A 14874-nucleotide genomic window follows, 5' to 3' on the forward strand; every position below is an offset into this window, starting at 1 on the left:
GGCAAATTCAATCTGGGGAGCTCATTATGGTTGTCCATGGACATCAGCCCACTAACGAGCATTGCCTGGGATGACCAGTCATCCCTTTGTGTATTTTTGCTTTGGAAGTCTGAAACTTAGGATGGTTTTGACTGCAAGTAACAGAAGATCTGACCAAGGGAGTGTACACAGTAAGATGTTTGTTATCCCAAAAAACAAGAAGTCAAGGGGGTGGGTGGCGCCAGAGTCTGCTAATGCAGCATCATGGTGACATTATGAAAGCCCAGAATGTTTGCAGTTTCCACCCTGCTATCAGCAGCAGAGCAGGCACGTTGTGCTGCAGGGATGGAGAATGGCCAGAGAGGTTCTGGGCCTCACGGGCAAACGTGGGCCCCCAGCCATGATTCTGTTTTTTCTTAAATGCTTATTCTCTCAACTCTACCGGCCACACCTCAGCACCTAAACCAGTCCTTGACAAGAGAAAGGACTGGCTCAGACCAACCACATTTCAATTCTAGGGGAGAGAAAGCCTCCCTACCCTCTGAGCAAGTGGCTGTGGAGAGCTTTGCCGCAGGAAGAAGTGGAAGTGACCATTGGGAAGGAAACCACCAGAGTCGCCCAAGGAGAAACCCGGTGTCGTGCTCTGGCCTCAGAAACAACATAGAAACAGGTGAGTGGGTGAAGCAAAAGCCTTCAGGGTTGAGTTTTTCCTTTAGGATTTGGGTCTGGGATTATGACCTGAGCTTTTAAGGGTTTGACACTGACCAAAGGCTCGCCTGTTTCAGAAAGCACATGCAGTAATCAGGTTTCTGTCATTTTCAACCCAAAGAATCTAGCTCACAACAATGTGATCAAAAGGGACACCTGCATGGATGTCATGGAGTCCAAGGAGCAGTCTTGGGCTTGTCCCTGGGGTGGTGGGGACTAGAAACAGGGTTTTGTTGCCATCCAGCTAATCTTTTGTTTCCTGTTTGCATTCTTCTTGACTTCATTCTCTCCTGTGTGAGATGAGTTTCATCGTGGTCTAAGGAACAGAAGAGCCTGTGGCCTGTGAACGCATTCTTTCAGCAACGTCCCCAGATGCAGGAGGTTCTCGCTGCACGAGTGTCCCGGGGTTGCTGTGATGAAGCGTGGCAGACTGGGTGGCTCAGAGCAACACCATCTATTCTCCCCCAGTCCTGGAGGCTGAAGCCTGAGGTCAAGGTGCTGGTGGCTTTGTTCCTTCTGAGGTCTGTGAGAGAGAATCTTTCTCAACCTATGAAGGTTTGCCAGTAGTCTTTGGATTTCCTTTGCTTGTGGACATATCTCCTGGATCTTGCTTCATCTTTTATTTTATTTTATTTTTTATTTTTTAAGATTTTGTTTCTTTATTTGACAGAGAGACACACAGCGAGAGAGGGAACACAAGCAGGGGGAGTGGGAGAGGGAGAAGCAGGCTTCCCGATGAGCAGGGAGCCCGATGCGGGGCTCGATCCCAGGACCCTGGGATCATGACCTGAGCCGGAGGCAGTCGCTCAACCGGCTGAGCCACCCAGGCGCCCCGATCTTGCTTCATCTTTACATGGCATTCTCCTTGTGTGTGTCTCTATGTCCCAAATTTCCCCTTTTGTTAGGACACCCAGTGGATTGGATTAAGGGTTCACCATACTCCGGTATGACCTCATTTGACTTATTACATCTGCAATGGCCCCATTTTCAAATAAGGCCATGTTCTGAGGTGCTGGGGGTTAGGACTTCAGCACAGGATTTTGGCGGACACAGTTTGGCCCATAAAACACTCCAATAGGAACATTCCCCAAAAGAACTCTTACTGGCATTGTGTACTCACTCTCATCATCAGGGGATCAGGGTCTTTAATAGGGGGTTCAGGGGCAGTGTTCAGGGAAAAATAAGGCACCAGATATTGGTGGACACCTGGAGGCTATCCATCCACAGAGAGAAACTTTTCCAACCATCTTTGTGAGAGCAACCAGAATTTCATGTAGACCATGACCCTCGACCTTTTCATGGCTGATGTACAGAGGAATCTGGGCTGGGGTCTCACCTGGAGTTGGAGATGGAATCGACAAGCCCATCACATCATTTAACTGGTGACTTCCTAGCACGAGGGTGGAAACCCAGGGCCAGACCCCTTAGCAGGCAGGGTGACAGTCTTATCATCTAGCCTAAGAGGAGAGTGGAGGGTCTCACCAGCAGGTGATGAGCCAGGAATGCTGCAGAGTCTCCTCTACGTTGGTCTGGGAGTCTGCTTCACCTGAATTGCTCTTTAAAGGTACAGGTGTTTGGACCTATCTGCAAAGGTTTGCGTTTAGTACCCAAGGCCCAGACAATGGTAGCTTGTGAACCCCTCCAGGTGATCCTGGAGCTCAGCCAGGTTTGGGACCTGCTGATATCCCAGAACAGGCATGGGCTTTGGGGTCAGGAGGCCCGGGAGGACATGCACTCTTCCTCTTCCTAGTTTTCTGATCAGCAGGCCAGCAGCATGCCTTCTGTGGCTTCTACCATTTGCTGATTCCCTTGTATGCCTCAAGCCCTTTACCCCCTCCCAGCAATGCTGCAGAGAAGGTATTGTTGACAGGCCAAAGGACACAGTCATTGAAAATGTGGTCCGGACTTGCACGCTGGCTTAGTGTGTGACCTTGGGCAAGTTCTCTTAACCCTCGTGCTTTGTTTTTCTCATTTGTAAAATGGGAATCATAATAGTATTTGAAACATTGGGTCATTTTGAAGATTAAATGCAACTGTATTTCATTTGGGATAGAACCTCAGTTAATTTCTGCTATTCCACATTTATTTATTCCATGTTTTGTGTGTGTGCATGTGTGTACCCTCCACCTGCCAAGCTCTGTTCCTGGTGCAAAAGATAGTCATGAACAAGAGACACAAATTCCTGCTTTATGGGGTTTATGTTCTTTTAAGGGGAGGCAGAAGATAAACAATGTAAAGGAAAAACACACAGTGTTGTAAATGTTACAAGTGCTGCAGGAAAATCACACGTGGAGGGGCACAGACACTCCAGTGCAGGTGGGGCTGGGCACAGAGCTGCAAATGCATGGGGTGGTCAGGGGTCGGGGCAGGGTACATTATGCTAAATGACAACACCCAACACCACAGAGATTTATTTCTTATTTGCTCTATGTGTCCACCCATGTGGGTCCTGCTCTGTGTCATCATCCCTCCAGATCCAGAATCATGTTGTTTTCTTTCTCTGGGACATTTTTGGAATCATGGCAGTGAGAAAAGGAAAGAGCACTTGGTATGCTGGCTTTGAAAGCCCCCTCTCAGACAGAAAATGAGTTGCTACAGCTCTCGCTTCTTTGGGCAGACAGACGTGAGGCTACCCTGGTATTAGAGAGGGCAGGGAAACCCCCTCCTTGCCCAGGGAGGGGCAGCTAGTCCTGTGGACCATGACGCAGTCCATCAGGGCTGTTTGAAGACAGTTCTAAAGGAGGTGGAGTCATGAGCTATTTTATAATTGTAGAAACCGAGGCACGCTGAGGTTGAGTGACTTGCTCAGGGTCTCTTGGCTATGATTGTTGGTGATGGAGCCTCAGGTAGAACCTGTGTCTTCTGCCTCTGGAGTTGGGTCGTTAGCTTTCATGGTACCCTGAACATCCTGAGCCTCGGTGTCCTTATGCATAAGATGGGCTAGCCACGATGACCCTGTGGGGCCGTGGTGAGGATGGAAGGCATGGTCACACAGGGCACCGCCTGGGAATTTCCTCTTATTTTTTTAAAGTGTTCCCTTCAACATGGATCTTGTCTCTGAGAATGCCAGGGTTTGGTATGGTTGGCCCAGTTGTCTCCACCTCCTGCCCAGCCACCACACAGGCCACATGGAAGCTTCTCACTCCTCCACACCAGCTGGTCCTTCCTCTGCACCCAGGCTGAGCCGGGTTCTCAGCACAGCCTGCACACAGGACTGGTTGACAAGAGCCAGTGGACTGGCTTCCTGGAAGGGGCCACATGGTGCCGACTGCTGGCATGCCTGCAGAAGTCTGGTGGGCTTTGGGCTCCAGGCATGGGGCAGGCAAAACAGAGGAAGTAGAGGTGTCCTCCCCTCCACTCATATTCCCGAAATAGTTGCAGCTGTCAGGCGTCCAGAGCAGCTATCCCAGAGCCTGGCTCACTGATGGGTCTCCTGTTCTCTCCCGTACTCCCTCTCCCACCCTCCACAATTATAATTTGCCTGGGAAACTCGCCATCCTAACTCTGCTTTTCCAGCTCTGTGGTCAGCTAGAATGAATGACTCCCTGGGGTTAATTGAGAGTGATTTTGCTGCTTGTCTCCTCCCCTCCTTTCCCAAAGTGCATCTGTGCAGGGGCAGAGTACCTGCTTCAGGGAAATGGCAGAAGGTGGGGTACTCAGCTATTTACAAAACCCCCTTTCAGAAAGGAGGAAACAATCCTGGAGAGTATTGTCACTTGCCAAGGGGTGGGAGTGAAGTGTCCCAGATTTGACCCCAGGCTGCATGACTTCTGACTGTGTTCCTGGCCACTCCTGCTAAGATTCTCAAAGAATGCCTTTCTGGGGTGCCTCAGGCCATGTTAGCAATTTGAGGGGACCCCATGACTTTTTTTCCCATCTCAATAAAAATCTCATTTTGCCGCTCCTGTTGATTGGTTTTGCTGTCACATCCTCGTCCATTCCCCACATTTGCTTAATCCCTGAGAATTCCTCCATATTAGGTACAAGCCCAGGGGATGCAGAGATGGCAGTGAGTGGATGCAGTGGTCTGCCCTGGTAACTTGGCCCATGTGTCCATCTTATTAGCACCTCTCAGCCAGTAGCCTCTGCATCCTGGCTGGCCCTCTAGATGAGACTGAGGGTGCTGGTGACTGGAAATAGACCATGCTCCTTCTTGCTCTTCGCCTGGTGGATGTGCTAAGCCCTGACATCTCCTCCCTCCCTCTGAGCACACTTTCCTGCATCCACCTCAGAGGTGCCAAAGTCCTTCTGGGGTTGAGCTGCCTGGGCCCACACCAGGAACCACCTGTTACCTTCAACCTTCTGAGAGCCTGTCAGTTTTGTTTCCTCTCTGCCTTGCTTAGCACCCCCATGAGCAAGAACTGAGGGTCTCCTCTAAAACCACAGGGTCCAACTTCTATACTTGCTAATCAGCCAAAGCAAATCAGATGGCTGATCATCATCTCTCCCTGAACACCCTCTGTGCAGCTCCACCTCATTGGTTCCTCATGAGCCAATGATCTGTAGAAAGTCCTGACTCTAGAATTGTCCCAAGAGCAGGAACAAGGCAGTAATGTCCCCTCCCATCACTCCTTTCAACCTTGTACTAGAAGTTCTAGCTAATGTAATAAGACAAGAAAAGGAAATAAAAGGTATATAGATTGAAAAGGAAGAAATAAAACTGTCTTTGTTGGCAAATGACATAATAGTCTATGTAGAAAAGCTGAAAGAATGAACAAAAAACCCTCCTGGAACTATTAAGTGATTATAGTGAGGTTGCAGAGCACAAGGTTAATACACAAATGCCAATCATTTTCCTATATCCCAATAGTGAAATTAAAAACACATGACCATTGCCATTAGCACTCTAAAAATGAGATACTTAGGCATTAATGTATCAAAATTTGTATAAGATCCACACAAAGAAAGCTACAAAACTCTGATGAATGAAATCAAAGAATTTTGTAAAGAAATGGAGAGATAGTCCATGTTCGCAGATAGGGAGACTTAATATTGTCAAGATGTCAGTTCTTCTCAACTTGATCTATAGATCCAGTGTAATCCCAACCTAAATCCCAGCAAGTTATTTTGTGGATAACAACAAAGTGATTCTAAAGTTTACACAGAGAGGCAAAAGACCCAGAATAGCTGAGTCAATACTGAATGACAAGAACAGAGTCAGAGGAAGGACACTACCCAACTTCAAGACTTACTATAAAGCTATAGTAATCGAGACAACGTGGTATTGTTGAAATAGAGAAATAAGTCAATGGAAAAGAACAGAAAGCCCAGAAATAGACCCACATGAATACAGTCAACTCATTTCTGACAAAGGAGAAAAGACAGTCTTTTCAACAAATGGTGTTGGAACACCTGGACATCCACGGGCACCAAAAAAAAAAAAAAAAAGGAATCTAGATCTACATGCTTCACAAAAATCAAGTAAAAATGGATCCAGACCTAAATGTAAAATGCAAAACTATAAAACCCCTGGAAGATAACACAGGAGAAAACCTAGCGGGCCTTGGGCGAAGCGTTACTACACCAAAGGCAGGATCCATGAAAGAAATAACTGATAAGCTGGACTTAATAAAAATTAAAAATCTCTGCCCTGTGAAAGACAAAGTCAAGAGAATGACTGGGAGAAAATACTTGCAAAAGCACATCTCATAAAGGATTGTTGTCCAAAGTACACGGAGAACTCCTCACACTCAACAATAAGAAAACAAACAACCTGATTAAATGGGCCAAAGACTTTAACAGACCAAAGAAGAGATACAGATGGCGAACGAGCATGTGAAAAGAGGCTCCATATATTTGTCTTCAGGGAAATTAAAACAACAATGAGATAACCACAACATATCTATTAGAACAGCCAACATCCAGAACACTAACACCACCAAATTCTGGGGGAATGTGGAGCAACAGGGACTCTCACTCATTGCTGGTGAGAATGCAAAATGGTGCAGCCACTTTGGAAGACAGGTTGGTGGTTTCTTACTGAACTACACATGCTCTTACCATATGATCCTGCAATCATGTTTCTTTGTATTTACACTTCGTCCACAAAAAAACCAGCACATTGTGGTTTAGCAGCTTTATTCATAATTGCTAAAACTTGGAAGCGATCAAAATGTCCTTCGGTAGGTGAGTGGATAAATTGTGGTTCATCCAGACAAGGGAGTATTATTTGGCACTAAAACAAAAACATCCAACCTGTCATGAAAAGACATGGAGGAACCTAAAATACATATCACCAAGTGAAAGGAGCCCGTCTGAAAAGGCTATGTACTATGTGATTCCGAGTATATGACATTCTGGAACAGGCAAAACTATGGAGACAGTAAGATCAGTGGTTGCCAGGGTTTTGGGAGGAGGGTGGGAGGATGAATCAGCAGAGCATAGAGGATTTTTAAGGCAGTGAAACTGTTCTGTATTATAGTGCTGTATGATGGAGACATGTCATTATACATTTGTCGGTACCAACAGAATAATCAACACCAAGAATGAAGCCAAAGGTAAACTGTGGGCTTTGGGTGATAACGATGTGTCAGTGTAGGCCAGTAGATTGGAAAAAGTGTACCAGTAGGGGATGTCAGTGGTGGGGGAGGCTGCTCATGCATGGGGGGCAGGGCTCTGCGGAGATCTTTGTACTTGCTGCTGAATTATGTTGTGAACTTCAACTGCCCTTTTGAAAAGTTTTTCAATTAACAAATGTAGTCAGGACTTCTTGGGTGATGGAAATATTCTGTATCTTGATGGTGATGGTCTAAGCATTTGTCAAAACTCATTGAAATGATGGACTTTATTTAATACAAGTTATCTCTCAATAAGGTTGGTTTTTAAAAATAGAATTGTCCCTGGAGACTGCTTCCCTGCCAAGAGCCGGTATTTTATGAGCAACATGTCCTGTGGCTTTGGCCGCAGCCAGCTGGTTTTGGGACAAGATGGGATTGACACTGCTTCTCTCATAGCTCCGAACTTGGAGTCTGTTTATATTTTAGCACACAACCAATCAGAATCCGAAGGCTCCCAGGTGCCAACTGGAGTTCATCACGCAGGAGGGGTGTGTGTGTGCGTTGCACCCTCCCAGGAACTGCACCTAGAGGACAGGGAGAGGGGAAGGTGGGTACCAATCTCAAGGCCAAAGAGCAGGGACCAGATGGAGATCACTCCAATTTAGTTCTGTTTGGCCAGGCTTGCTGAGCGCGGCTGGGCAGTCCCTGAGCCCAGAGCCTGTGAGGGAAGTGGGAGGGTGAGCACAACGTCCTGAAGGCGCAGACAAATCCCAGGAGCAACAGTTTGTACTTGGGGTGTGGAGCATGGGATCTAGAAATCTCTAACCAGGTATATTTGAGACGGTTTTATGGCGATGGTAGGGGCTTGGCGTGGGCAGGTTTTAGCAGGTGGCAGCGCAGGAAGGGCGCCCTAGGAGGGGGGAGGCGGCAGCATGGGTGGGTGGGGGCAGCATCAGCTCTGTGTGTGCGCTGCTGTCCCTGCAGCTGTAAGGGATGGGTGGGGCCCGGACCCACTGAGCACCCCTAAGGGCAGCGGCAGGGGCTTTGCCTTTGCTAGTTTATTCCGAAGAGCTGACACTTGAGCCTGCAGAGCGCACCCACCTGTGTGACCATGAGAGTCCCAGAGCTTTGCCTTAGGAAGACTACCGGGTGGGGGTGCTGCGGCCAGGACCCATGGAAGCGGGGATCCCCACACCTGCACAGTCTGCAGGTTACGGACAAGAAGCAACCCCGAGAACAGATGAAGGGGGCAGACCCACGGGCCACTTCAGAGGCAGACTACAATTCTTGAGCACAGGTCAGATGTGAGCTGTGAAGGGGAGGGCAGAAGGAACTTTCTAGAACTCTCAGCCCTGGTGACTTGGTAGAGTAATTAATAATGATAACCATACAGGTGTATTACCGAGTGCCTCTGTGAGCCAGAGATGCTGTAGACTAAAGAGTGTTTAACAATTTTTTTAAGGGGGACGCCTGGGTGGCTCAGTCTGTTAAGTGTCTGCCTTCGGCTCGGGTCATGATCCCAGGGTCCTGGGATGGAGTCCCACATCGGGCTCCTTGCTCAGCAGGGGGTCTGCTTCTCCCTCTGCCTGCCGCTCCCCCTGCTTGGGCTCTCTCTCTCTTTCTCTCTGACAAATAAAAAAAAAAAAAACAAAAAAACCCCCAATTTTTTAAAGGATTTTATTTATTTGAGACCGAGAGATACAGAGAGAGAGAGCATGAGCAGGGGGAGGGGCAGAGGGAGAAGCAGACTCCCCGCTGAGCCAGGAGCCTGATGTGGGGCTCAATCCCAGGACCCTGGGATCATGACCTGAGCCGAAGGCAGACGCTTAACCATCTGAGCCTCCCAGGCGCCCCTAAAGAGTGTTTAGATACAGAATTCTAATTTCAGTCTTCACGAATCTCCCAGGAGGGGGTGATGAAGAAACAAAGTCTCACTGCGGACACATGACCTGCCCAAGGTGTCCAGGCAGGACTGAAGGCCAGAGCTGCCCCCTCGTGTCGGTGGGCTCCTGATTCGGTAGGTGGGATGGGGCCGGGTGTGTGGCAAGGCGGATGCGCCTGTATGCAGAGAGCTGTGACGATCCCCAGGAGGCCCCAGCCCAGAGCTTGGGGAAGGGACGTGGGGCTCAGGGGCTGGCAGGTGCTGGAACAAGAGGAACGGGGTCATCTGTGTGCAGGCAGGTGGGTGCTGGGTGGATGTGCCCCGGGTGGGGAAAGTCGTGAGGAGGGATAGGGGAGGCCTGTAGGGGGAATTTTAAGGAGATATAAAAACACGGATTAATTCCTGGACACTAGGACCCCTCTGTTACCTCTCTGTCCCCCAGTCTCACCACACTGTCCTCTCTTTTCTCTCTTTCTCAAACTGCCAGCCTCCTTAATTTCCTTAAATAAGCTATGGTTTACATAGAAACTTTATCTATGAAGCCTGGGCACAAAAACCACACCTAGATTTTTTTCTTTTAAAAACAACCCAAACCCAAGCGAAGTTGGAGCTCTGATTTATAAGCTCACGTCTCCTGGCACACTGGAATGGTACCATTGGGGGTGAGCATACTGGGTGAGTGTGGACCATGCTCCCTAGAGTCTGCTCGGCCACAGCTCACCCCCTGTGTTCAGGGACCATGAGAGGGAAGCCTTCATTTCCTTCCTCAACAAGGACCCAGAGCTGGTGAGTGTAGGGGATCAGGTGGCAGGAGCAGGCCAGGAGGGAGTCGGAAGTTGGTGGGGGTAGTTAGTATCAGTTTTGTTATTCATCTGTTACTCCCCCCAGTGCCAGGACCATCTCAATACTCTTTGGAGTCTTCAACTTTCTTGGCTAGTTAATTCAAGAAATCTGTCCACGCTGAAATTTGGATGGGGCATAAGCAGAAGTCAGATGAGGTTCACAAGGTAAGGAGCACAAGGTGAGAAGCAGCTTAGCTGTAGCCTGCCAATAACCCAACTCCTGGGTCTCCATGGGACCTGGTCTCTCCAGCGCCTGCCCGAGGGGACTCAGAAGCAGTTATGGGGAAAACTGTCCCTGTGAGCTGAGGGCGTTCCTTACTTAGGGTCTGGAGGCCCCTTTGGCTCTCCATTGTTCCCCTTCCAGCAAGATCTCAGGTTCCCCGATGCTGAAAACCTGGAGCCATGCTGGGGCCGGAGGAAGCTGGCAGAGCGTCTCGGCCAGCTCAGCAGCTCGGGCTCCCCAGTCCTTGATTCGATTTCTGTGCAGAGACTGATTACACTTGACTGGTTGCCAAACATCCTATTTTGGTTACTGTGCTCATAAGACTGAGCTGTGATAACAAGGATGCCTTCTTTTCACACCAACTGAGTCATGAATACGGATCTGATACAGATATTTTTGGTGTGGGTCAGAATTTTGCTCTAAATGTTCTCTTTTCTTCCTTTTTAAAACCAGAAGGAGATGTGAATGGCAGCCACTGAAACCTCCCCCAAAGAGGGTCGTGGACAGCTTTGGTTTTGGGGTCTGCGTTTCCCACTTCCCCTGCGGGGAGGGGGTCTGGAAAAGCCTTCTCTCCCCTCCTCGCCCCTTGCTCAAACACAAACTTTCCACAGAACTCTTCATGCGCTAAATGTTCCCCGATGCTGTAAATCCCAGTTCTGTGACATTGATTGAAAAACATGAAATCAATCACAACATTTATTAAGTATGTAAAATGTTGTACAACACCAGGCTTTCAGCTTACACACTGAGGAGTAAGCTGCATTAAATTAATAACTTCTGAGACCTTGGGGCCCCAAAATAGCCAGCAGAGAGGCCCCGGGTGAAGAGCAAATGAGTCAACGTGATCCGTTATTTGTCGTTCACAATTTAAACAAACCGCTTGATAATGTGAACATCTCAGTTAAGATGGGACGGGCCTCTCAATTACAGGTGGAGTTATTAGTTTGCGCCAGGCCTGACCTCAGAATGCTTCAGCAGTTACAGGTGACACTTGGTTCTGGGAAAAGGAAGCTCTGTAAGTGAAGGTGCTAGCCCAGGGAGGGTAGGTCCGGAAGGTGATCCTCTGGCCGTGCGCCCACATGAGCCCGGGGCTGGAGCGGCTGCCCCCCAGCGACGAAGCCCTCAAACGTCTGCCTTGGTGGGGGTGGGTGCTCAACACATTCTCGGGGGGGGACCGAGCAGCTTAGACTGTTCTGGGCAAGTGTTTTGGAAAGTCTTATGTGCCTTTTTTAGTCTTATTTTTACAGAAGCAGGTTGTTATTGGCAACCATCGACAAGATGACTAAATGAATCAATGATGCGGGCGTTGTGCGGCCCGGTCTGGAACAAGGACCCGGTGTGTTTCCATTTCTGTATTTGGCAGTCAACCTCCATGCCCTCAGTGTGCGTGAACGCTGGGGACCGGCCCCCGCCCCACCGGCCACTGGGATGGAGGAAGGAGGACCGCTCCCATGGACCGTTACCGTGAGGGCTCCGGCATCGAAATGTTAGCCAAATGCACCTTTTCTCGTCCTCTCCCCTCTCCAGTTAAGGACACCAAATGTCAACTGCTCTTACGTGAACTCAAGCTCAGCTTGGCAGCAGTATGTGCTCTGGGCAGAATGGCACACGGAGGGCCCTCCAAGAGCTTAATAAGCAATCCTTCCTCGGCTTCCAGAGCTCTCTCCCAGCGGAGGGGAGAATAGGCCAGCGCTCACCCTGCAGGAGGAGGGCTGGTGCTCCAACTCCTGGGCTGCCTTTCTCCAGGAGGGGCTGTGGGACCCAAAGACACTCTGTTCCCTCTGGTCCAGATATGGCAGGGACGAGCATCATTCATGCAGGACCCCTGGAGCAGCCCCTCTGGGTCCCCTGGGCCTCTGTCAGGCATCTGGTATCTTCACCAGGAGACAAGACTTTTCCAAAGCTGACTTGTTCTCCTGGGCAAGGGAACATGGCACAAAATGCCAGAATTTGGATTAGCAACTGGGGACGAACAGCTAGGTGTCTCCAAGTGAGGGAAGAAGCCCCTTCCTGCCTGCCTCCAATCGCACGGTATGATAGCCTGATCTAGACTTTCCTTGGTCTTCTTTGGGTCATGAATGCCTTTGCGGAACTGGTGAAAGCCACCGCCTCTGGAGTGCTGCCCCTGGGCAGACTTACGGGAGTCTGCTGCTAAGTCTGCAGCACCTCCAGAGCACACCTTGGACTGTTCCGGGACAGCCTGTGTGACGGAACTTTCGGTGCTGTCCAACACGGTAGCCACCAGCCGCATGTGGCTACAAGCCCTGGGAATGTGGCCACCGCAGCTGAGAACTGCACTTTCTAATCCTGTTTAGTTCTCATTAATTTCTAGTATTTGACCAGCCACAGGTGCCCAATGGCTACTGCACTGGAGAACAGTCCGTTGGAGGACTCTGGGATTCAATTCAGGGATTTTTGGCCAGTCAAAACTTCCAATGGACCTCTTTTGCTTGCATTTATTTGCACATTGAGCTTGACTCCTTTCCACCTAGGGTCTGGGAGCATGTAGGTTCAGCAAAGGTGTCTGGAGAACGTCAGGGCTGGTGCACCCAGCTGGTGCTGGTGTTCTGTGTGTCAGCTGGCCCTCAGGTGTGTGGCCATCATGCCTGGGCCCTTACAACCTGTTATGGACTTGTAGAACCAGCTCATGTATGTTTTTCATGTACATGACAACAGTCAGACATTCTAGGAAGCCTCAAGTTTTCCCTGATAACAGTGACACTTAATCAAATGGGCAAGATCTTTTGAGAATGATGTGAGTGTTTTTGTTCTCCCAGGAGATACCTTTCTGGGGGGCTTCATGGAGGAAGGGAGGGGCTTCTCACGTGAGTTTGCTTAGGAAATATAAATATCTTTGAAGAAAAAAAAAATATTTAAGGGGAACACCTCCTGACCACGTCCTGCTCTAGCAGCTTGCTACCTAGACGCCACGAGATGGAAGGCACAGTGGATGGAGCAGAGGCACTTCTGATGGGTCAGGCGTCGCTGGTACATGCCAGACGGTGCGTCTGACCCTGGGTAGACAGAGCGCTCAACGCAGGGCATTGTTTCCACGTCTCTGCTCTTGAGCCTGATGCAAAAAGACACTGGCTGTGACCTTCCTTGGGGCCATTCCTGTTGCCTGAGCCCCACCAGCCCTTACACTGCCACCTTCATGCTGAATTCCAATACCTAGACCTTGGGTTCCTCCATGGCCCAGCTGGACCCAAACTGACACCACCAGGGGGCCAGAGCCTTACGCTAGAGTCAGAATACATCCACCTTTATCACGGATGAGTCTGTCTAGGGAAAGAGCAGATACCACCCGATGGCCACCCTCCAAGCACATCCCTGTGTTGCCAGCACCAGGCAGCCCCTTTTCCTGCTCTGGGCTTATTCAGGTTCCTCTGTGCAAGTGGCACCTTGATTCTGCCTTCTCTGTATGAAGAAAGGTGGAGTCCTGGCAGACATGGTGAGAAGATGAGCCTTACATGGGAGAGGAGGTTTAGGAGGCATTAGTCAGAGGGGCTTAGAGGGACCTGGGCCCAGTAGGAGCCCCTCCCTCGTGGTTGGGGGAAGGGTTGAGTAACTGACCTGTGAAAGTGCTCAGCCCAGCCATGCGTGGAGAAGACACTCATCGGACCTGGGCCGCCATGTTTATCCCTTCTTTCTTCTTCATTCCCCTCACCTTCCGAATCGGCACTGGAACAATCCCTTCACAACAGACACCTGCCCAACACTGGTAGTGAGCTTTCCTCTTGTGCTTATTAGTTTACTTCATCATGGCAAGGTTCCTTGGGTCCTCTTGCCTCTTGTTGCAGGGGAAATATGGGACCCCATTGGCATCCTCTTTGGGAGAAGGGAGCCCTGCTTGAGGAGAAGGTGGACTAGAAGATGGTGGAAGCTGGTGTGACTTAAATTCAAAATTTAATCACCTAATTTTGTTATAATAAGCTAGATCTTCTTAGTTCAAGTGACTGACCATTGGCCATTTGTGTGTGGACTTAGTCACCTGTTGCTGATACTCTACTGGGGCATCTAAGAGATGTGAGGTGATGGAGAGGGTACTGTTGACATTGGCAGGATGAGCTTTGTCTCTCCGTTTCCTTTCCCTTGAGGACTCCATAACTTGGCCAGGGAGCCGAGATTTTAGTGCAAGAGACAAATATAGTAGGATGCCAACGGTCTGGTAGGGGTGGAATCCCCTTTCCCAGCCCATGGTGGGCACCCTGTCCTTGAAGCATCCATGCATGGCTGGAGCATGGCATCAGGAATGACACCCTCACAGGGAAGTTGCACCCAGCAATGGAGGTCAGCTCTGGTCCCAGCACCAGGGCCCCATCCAATGGTTCTGGTTCTTGGGGGTGCTTTATAATTTCTAAGATTCTGGATCTTAAACTGACCTTTCTTTTGCTTTGAAATTTTGTCCAGTTTGGTGTTTACATGGCGTGAATGGGATATGAAAATCTCCTGCAATTATAGACTCTAATAAAGAGAAAAAGGAGATTTAAAAAATCCTTCCTCAAAAAGGGGGAGCATAACTCCCCACCCTTGAAGTATGACTGTACATAGTGATTTCCTTCCAAAGAGGATGGTGTGGAGACAGGGACAAAAGAGGAACTTTACAGTGGAGAAGGCTGATGAATACTCCTAAGCCAGGTATCGAGGTTGACATCAACAGGGATAAGTCATGTTGGTTGTAGGGACCCTTGATGTGATGAGAAGGGAACTTCGCCTCTGGGGTCTTCCTTCTAAAACCCATAA

At 49.4% G+C, this 14874-nt stretch overlaps 1 long non-coding RNA gene across 6 annotated transcripts; it reads left to right on the top strand.

Annotated features, from left to right (window-relative positions):
- The first annotated feature begins 277 nt into the window (after positions 1 to 277).
- On the top strand, positions 278 to 13103 carry LOC145721173 (uncharacterized). 6 transcript variants are annotated; one of them, XR_014144645.1, is made up of 4 exons: positions 278 to 649; positions 9091 to 9201; positions 11110 to 11275; positions 11365 to 13103. It is a non-coding gene; the product is annotated as an uncharacterized LOC145721173 (long non-coding RNA). The 6 variants fall into 6 exon arrangements; XR_014144647.1 differs by having other exon boundaries at positions 11379 to 13103; XR_014144646.1 differs by lacking the exon at positions 11110 to 11275 and having other exon boundaries at positions 279 to 649; positions 11365 to 11514; positions 11659 to 13099.
- Positions 13104 to 14874: the final 1771 nt, after the last annotated feature.

Source organism: Leptonychotes weddellii, chromosome 4 (genome assembly GCF_054177405.1).
Source record: "Leptonychotes weddellii isolate Sample4059 chromosome 4, ASM5417740v2, whole genome shotgun sequence".
NCBI classification, from domain to species: Eukaryota; Metazoa; Chordata; class Mammalia; order Carnivora; family Phocidae; genus Leptonychotes; species Leptonychotes weddellii.